This window comes from Phalaenopsis equestris, unplaced genomic scaffold (assembly GCF_001263595.1).
Source record: "Phalaenopsis equestris unplaced genomic scaffold, ASM126359v1 Scaffold001196, whole genome shotgun sequence".
NCBI lineage: Eukaryota > Viridiplantae > Streptophyta > Magnoliopsida > Asparagales > Orchidaceae > Phalaenopsis > Phalaenopsis equestris.
This window is the reverse complement of record NW_018165635.1, coordinates 115,186-123,340: the sequence shown is the minus strand read 5'-3', so window position 1 is coordinate 123,340 and position 8,155 is coordinate 115,186. Positions and strand designations below refer to the sequence as shown.

Below are 8,155 nucleotides of genomic sequence, written 5' to 3'. Positions count from 1 at the left end.
ATTTCCTTAGCCGTGCCATAGAGAAGAAAATTTTCGCCATTTTCGTCAATATCAAGTGTCATTGAGTTAACAAGCCAGACCATAACCATATTATTCTCCGATTTCCAAGTTTTGTATGACGGATCTATCGTCATCGGCGCTGGAGCATCACCAGTGAGGTAGTCATTTTTGCCTTTGCCGCATACAAACATCATGACTGACTGCGACCATTGGAGGTAATTTAGGCCCGTGAGTTTGTGGCTGGTGATGAGGACATAATTACTGTCTGAATTGCTAGGCAATGGAGGCCCAGTCGCGGAGGGGTGGCTAGAAGTAACATCACTGGTGAAGGAGGAGTTGCGGGCATGGCCATACTTAGTCATTGAGCTCGGCAGGAACTGGCTGCTTGGTCGCAGAAGAAAGTCGGCGATCGTGGAAGAAAGTCGGCGATCGCGGAAGACGACCGAGGAAGACGCGGAACTGGTCGCGGAAGAAGATCGCGGAAGATGCGGAAGGCGGGGAAGACGATCGCGGTCGCGGAAGACGATTGCGGAAGACGATCGCGGAAGACGCGGAAGGCGCAAGAGACAATCGCGGGAGCCGGCAAGGACGAGCTGTGCGGGAGATGCGCGCGGGAGACGAGCGCGGAAGCGGACGGACGCGGACGCGACGCCGATGATCTTGAATCCGATATGGACGATCGGAGGGAGGCGCGATCGGTAGGAGCAGCGCTCGGACAACTAGGGCAGCGCTCGGTCAAGGAGGATCGCGGGAGAGAAAGGCCGTGATCGAGCCTAGTGGGAGAGGCTTCTCTTCTTTGATGGCTCTGATACCATGTGAGTTTTGAATAACTTTCTTCTCAATGAATACATAGATAATTCACCTATAAATAGGCGTTTACAAGAGATAAAACAAGGAAAGAAATATTCCTACAATTAAGTAATTCCTATAATTATAGAATAAACATAAATACCTATAATTAAGAATTACTATTTTTATACTATGACTAAATATAGCAAGTACTAAATAACATTAAAGTAAATAATAATGAGCGTAATTCCACATTCACGAAAAGCTCCAACATCAACCGAGATATCACATCTTTTAATGGTTTGATCACCCATAGTTACAATGCTGCCTCTAGAGCTACTACTACTAAAATTACATTTCGTATATTTAGTTTTAGTTCTACTCAAGCGAAAGCCTTTAGACTCCAATGTAGACCTCCTTAATTCAAGTAAATTATGCCATGTAGATTATTCAAATGATATCAAGTAATGAAATTGATAACATGCTAATATGCATCTTAAAGGATACTATTAAAGACTTATCAAGTAATGAAACCGACAGGTTGTCGAGGAGATTGTAGTGATTTTTTTTTCGAAATTTTAAGTGCATGCGTAATTATCCTTACAGAACCATCGAATTATACCTTAATATGCACAGATCAGGACGGAACTTAGTAGTGCTTTTGGTGAATTGTGGGTTAGTTCATTCCTAACGTGCAGCTAAGACCTTTAATGAAACCAATAGTGGAAACAAAATATTATCGAGGCATACAATGCTTAATTATAAGGCCAGTAAACCTTGCATAATATTTAAATAGGTTATAATCACTTGTTTACAACCCTTTAACAGATCATTAGTTGGTTCTATGATTACATACTGATAGATATAGCCCTGAGTTTTTGTTTCATGTCAGGCCATGTCGATTTGTTCCATTTGCTAGACTACACTAATAAAATTGAGGACATCTTATTAATTTTGTGTCAACAATTTTAACATTTTAGAATCGAGAAATGATAAAGTTCCAAGAAATCTTTCAAATTATCAATGAACTCTAAAAGGACTTATAACTCCAATTTAATGTTGCAAGATTGTGTTGAACTTCACAGAATTGCATTGTATTTGGTTAGAAATATGACTTATGATTTTGATTACAGCACAAAAAACATTGCTATTTACAAATCAAGCACCTAGGTGATTTTTTGAACAATGAAACTGATGCATTTACGTGTGCCACGATCAAACCATTGTGAATTTGATAAAAATAAAAAATATGGGTTGGGGTTTTATAATGACCTATGATATTTGAGTGAGAATTTTAAAAATGGATGAAAGAGAGTGCTTGATTTGTAAATAGCAATGTTTTGGATGCACTGCATGTAATCAACCCTTCATTTTTAGTTTTTTTGTTAATTGATTGAGTTATTATGCCCCCCTTCTAGTTGATATGATAAAATATCAATAAGCTCTTACACCAAATCTAATGCTAGACATCTTATGATTCAAGATTCACTAATGCGAAGATATGATGAGATGCTCAAATAAGTACACCAAAAATCACAATATGAAGTTTTTACCTCTTAGTTTAGGCAAAAGTTAGTCTATTTTGATGCTAAATAATAATAAAAAAAAAACATTACCTCCTAAAAATAATTTGAAGTCAGCAAAATTTGAAATTTCATTAGAAGTTTGAGAACGTTAATTTAGAATTTACACTGCAAAAAAGAAAACTGATAAATTTGGCCAAATCTCAATCGCACAAATGCAAATCAATCATAAATAGTTAGATAGAAAGCATATCGATAAAGTTCACTAATGTGAAGATTCTAAACTCCCATTGGTAATAGGAAAAATATATCTAGAAAGTTCATCAAGGTTTGTAAAATGCTCTACGATTCACATCCAACGCTCAGCGCACACAATTTCGAGAGAAAAGTTTTGAACTTTTGTTCAGTAATTCATATCATAATATTTAGGGATTTTATTTATGACTCAAAAGACTAAAAACTAGGCATCATCATCGTATCAAAAACTTCACGAACTTTCATAGGCATCATCATGATCATAGCTATCTTACATTAAAATAAACGTAAAATTTCGAAAGATAAATCAAACAAAAAACATCAACGCACATGATTTGCATGTCTGATCAATATAGATTTTTAGATTTGCATCAATGTACTTAATGCATGCAGCTCTTAATAATACAGCATTTGGGAAAGGATTAATGTGCACAATCTTGCCCTTACAATTGTAGAGAGCTTGGTCCCGTAACTTAGATCTGAAACATTTGCTACGATGGAAAAGACTCTCATTGTCCCAGGCTAACTCTTTAATTGTAGTAATTTTCTTTAGCCCTTTCATGGTTAGGAAAAAAAAATGCGATTTACTCACTATTGTTGTACGAATTAGAAATTAGTTGAGGATTTATAGACCCAATTCTGAGTAGTGAAGATGAAGAAAACGTTGACAATGTCTAGTATTCATGAGAAATTTTTTTATGATACTTTGGCTCAAATTAAGTATTTGATTGTTAACTTTTAATTCTTGCAAAATATTAGAACAGATTAAAGTGTACTAATTAAGTATGATATTCCATGCACTATTTCAGGCACTTATAGTGTGAATTCGAAGCTATTCTACCACACACACTTTAGATATAGCAATATAAAAACAGGTGAATTCAGCCATCAGGATTTTTTAGGAAAGGGAAGAAAATGTAAGGAGACTTATCATTTGTGATTGAGTTGGATTGGGGGACCAAATGTTCTTTTTAAATCTGCAGCTATTGCTTTTGTGAGGGTGTATATTTTCAATTAGCATGCTGAAGTACAAAAGTATGAGCATTGTACAATCAGTTGACATTGCGGAGATTTAAGTGCAAGTTTTATAAAATTGCAACTAGGCTGGCGATGTTTGGATTTGATCATTGTGCAGTACAAAAGTCTTTTATATTTTTAAGTTGAACGTGAAAAAATTAAGATTATTGAGGTGAATATGAGATAAAGTTAGGAATGATAAATTAAAGAATGATTATATTAGTGGAATACTTGGAATAAAATCTAACAAAAATAAGCAAATTGAAAATAAACTTTAGTAGCAAGGGACCAAATGTTCATTTGTGATTGAGTTCGATTGGGGGACCAAATGTTCATTTTAAATCTGCTGCTATAGCTTTTATGAGGGTGTATATTTTCAATTAGCATGCTAAAGTACAAAAGTATGAGCATTGTACAATAAGTGGACATTGTGGAGATTCAAGTGCAAGTTTTATAAAATTGCAATTAGGCTGGCGATATTTGGATTTGAGCATCGTGCAGTGCAAGTCTTCTATATTTTTAAGTTGAACGTGAAAAAATTAAGAATATTGAGGTGCATATGAGATAAAGTTAGGAATGATAAATTAAAGAATGATTGTATTAGTGGAATATTTGGAATAAAATCTAATAAAAATAAGCTAATTGAAAATAAACTTCAGTAGTAAGGCTTAGGACCTGTTAGTGACCACTTTTGTTTTTTTTTCTTTTTTGATTTTATTTGAAAAATATGTTAGTTCAGTGCATTTTTTTTGTATTTTTTTTATTTTTTGTTTTTAAAAATAAATTAATTTGTTTTTATAATTCTAAAAATTTTTAGAAATTAATTTGTAGTAATTATTTTGAGTATTTTTAAAAATAACTAATGTTATAACATACCAAACATGTTTCATTTTAAATAAAAATATGAAGAAAATAAAAGTAAAATAAAAAGTGACCCAAACAGCCCCTTAGCTTTGAGATGGTTTAATCTTGAACTTAAAAGAAACCATGTTTGTTTTTTTACCATTAAATTAAATTCTTTTCATTTCATTTACTGTTGTGTGTAGGTACATTTATTTCAAAACTAATAATCCCCCAACTATTTGTATGTAGCAAATTTAGTCTAAGAGTATTATATTTTTCCATTATAATCTCTCGACTATATAAATTTAAAAAAAATGATTCCTTGGTAGCTAAATTAGAATCAACTTTGATTGACTAAATTGAGATTAATATTGTGTCATAATTTTTATATGAGGAAATATTTTGGATCAATTTTGTATAATTCATGGGCTTGATTGGAGAAATGTGAAACTTCAGACTAAGTTGGTCTTGCACGAGTAGTGGGGGTATTATTTTGGAATTTAATTAATTTTTACATTTAATTCCTTGAATACACAACCATATGATATGGTGTCCTCTATACCCATGAGAATTGGTTCTCTTTCTTGCTATTAGAGAAATTTTTCAGTTTAAACTGTTACGTGGCTATCCTTTTTCCTTTTCTGCAGGCTGCTTGGAGTTATCTGGCTCATGATGCTTTAAAGCCACTCCTTGCTATTTTTCAAATTCTCTCTCTTTTTGTGGGAAGCCATCGGGCAACCCCACGCCACCCATTATGATCCTTTCTATCTTCTTTACATTTTTTGAGTAGCTCTAACACCAGCTTCATTGATTTTTTTTTTATTTTTAACCAATCAAACTGAGAAAGGTCTAAGCCAACCCCATCATTCTTGGCAATATATAGCTGAAGCTTTTAGTTGGCGATTGCCTGAGCAGGAGAGCTAGTGATGGATAAGTTCTGATATCAAAAGATTTAGAGCTATTGCCGTGTTTGAAATACACGTCGAAGATTGTTCTTGTGATCTCACCAAAGAAGTACAACACGTGGGAAAAGTCATTTCATCTTAGGGGTCTATTATTAGTGACCTTTGCACCAAGTCGCATTCTTTGGGTGGTGAAATAATACAGAGGGATGGTACTTACACAAAACTCTAAAGCATTTTGAATGAGAATAATCTCAATCTTCAAAATCTAAAGTTCCTTATCTAAGTGGGTGATTGTCTCACCCGACAAGTCTGAATGTCTTTCTAAGGAAAAACTTATCTCTCTCAACAACAGCAACAACAACAACAACAACAAATCTTTATCCTATTTAGTGGGGTCGGCTACATGAATCCTTTTTCTCCATTGCTTCCTATTTAGTGTCATATTTTCATTTTAATTTTAATAAATTAATATCATTTTTTATATAATATGCCCAAGTTTTTCTAGGTCTACCTCTGCCTTTCTTAACATAAGTCGAATCTAAAACATCTACTCTCCTAATCGGATCATCAGATGGTCGACAGTTAATGTGACCCGACGACACTGGAGCTACACCAACCCTATCACAGATATATTCATTTTAAGTGTCAAGCCGCTCATTGAAGCATTCATATTCATCCACCTAATCATTCTCATTTCGGCAACACTTAGCTTAGTTTTATGCTTCTCTTTTAAAGGCCAACATTCAACACCATAGAGCACTGCAGGTCTCACCACCATCTTATAAAATTTTCCATTCAGTTGAAGAGGTACTTTTCTATCACACAATAAGCCCGAAGCATTCCTCCACTTCGACCAACCAACTTGAACCAACTTACCAACCAACTTGAATTCTACTAATAACATCCCCATCTATATCACCATCACTTTGAACAAGAGACCCCAGATATCTAAAGGTTCACACCTTTTAATAATTCAATAAAATGTGTTAATAAGTTCTAATTCGTGAAATCGGCCACTGGATCTGCAATGTGTTCACACAAACAGACAAAATGCGATCTTTATAAAACTTAAATTTGAATGCTGCACTTGTCCTAATGGTATTTCATGTGAACAATAAAATTTGAATATGCATCCGTTTCTCCAGACAACTTATAAAATACCTTAGGAAATGCATAAATGCGTCATGCAATTGAATCAAAAAGGTATTCCAATGCATTGTGCAAGTGTACAAAAAATTATGCTATTGTTTGTGTGTGCAACAAATATGCACAGCTTTATGTAGATGCATCAAATATTTTATAAGTATTTTATGTAGGTGCTATGAAAATAATACAAGTATATTATGCAGGTGCAATAAAAATCGTGCAGATATATCGAAAGTAAGTTTGTCTGCATGTGATCCGCTTAATATATAAATTTAAAGTCAGCTAATGCTACATGGAATAAAAATAAGTTGAATTTAAATATCATGTTTCAAGATACTTGCAATTCTTTGTAAAATTTATATAGTCTCGTTTTTGTATGAGTTCAAACTCTCATTCTGCATGATAGCCTGTTCTCTACGTAGATGGTGGGATTGTAATCAAGGAATAAAACCAGGGAGATTGATATTTTTAGCAATATTTATTCAAGGAGTTGTAACCAAATTGTAAATAGAAAATAATTTTATTTTCTAGTCCCAGTCGAATCAAGCAAATTGATATCATCATATAATGGTAATTGAGTACTAGTGGGGTTCATCTAATTATTTTTAATCTGCATTTGCATATAGCCTTCAATGACCTTAATAGGTAAAATTTGTATTCAAATGCAACCTCTCCATATCATGCCTGCATGAAGCGATACATTGAAAGTAGATTTGACAAGCTTCATAGCATAATAGATTTCCAAGATGAGTTCAAATCGTTTGCTAACTAAGAACCTCATCGGCTACGAATAAGCAAACAAATTGGCGACACAATGAGCACTCTAAATATCTTGATGATGCTAGGGTTGTGAACGAGCCGAGCTTGAGCTAGCTCAAGCTGGCTCGTTCGAAATTGGCTCGTGAACATTGTGTTCGTGTTCGACTAGGTTTAAATATTCTTGTTCGTGTTCTACTCGAAATTGACTCGTTAAAATTAATTGAAAAAAATAGAGGTTGGGTGTTGGATTCAAACCTGCATCAACTCTGTGAAATAAAAGGTGCATAACCACATGACCACACGAGCGGTTATGATTTAAACTTAGGTATAAATATATATTAATGTGTTGGATTCAAACCTGCATCAACTCTGTGCAATAAAATGTGCAGAACCACATGACCACACGAGCTGTTATGATTTAAACTTAGGTATAAATATATATTAATATATAATATATCTATTATATAAATAATGTATATAATTTCTTTATTTTGAGCTAAAAACAAGAGAGAATAAAGGGCTGTTCGTGTTCGGCTCATTTATAATTTGAGCTTAAAAATTTTGTTCATGTTCAGCTCTTTTAAAGAATGACCCAAACACGAGCTACTTAACGAGACGAACATGAGTTATTCTCGAACAATAGATGATACTCATGTTCAAAAAAAGAAATCATAACTGGAGAGGATTCTATTTTCAAAATGCCTCCTCAAATTGTGTGCAATTGTTTTGGGCTATAACTTTAGATAAAATTATGAATACATCAAGAATATTTGTAAAATTTAAACATTCAAGTGAAATCTATCACGCCGAAGCTCGAAGCGATAATCTTACATCCCTCGTAATAGTCCTAGAGGGCGTTAATTTTAAGTCTAATTTAAACTCATAAAACATTAATGCCATATCATGTGCAGCATTGTG

The 8,155-nt window shown here is 33.9% G+C and overlaps 1 protein-coding gene across 1 annotated transcript in view; it reads left to right on the top strand.

The window, feature by feature from the left end:
• Positions 1-8,155, top strand: part of LOC110033488 (epoxide hydrolase A) — a 25,629-nt gene that overhangs the window by 16,293 nt on the left and 1,181 nt on the right. The window lies entirely within an intron of this gene.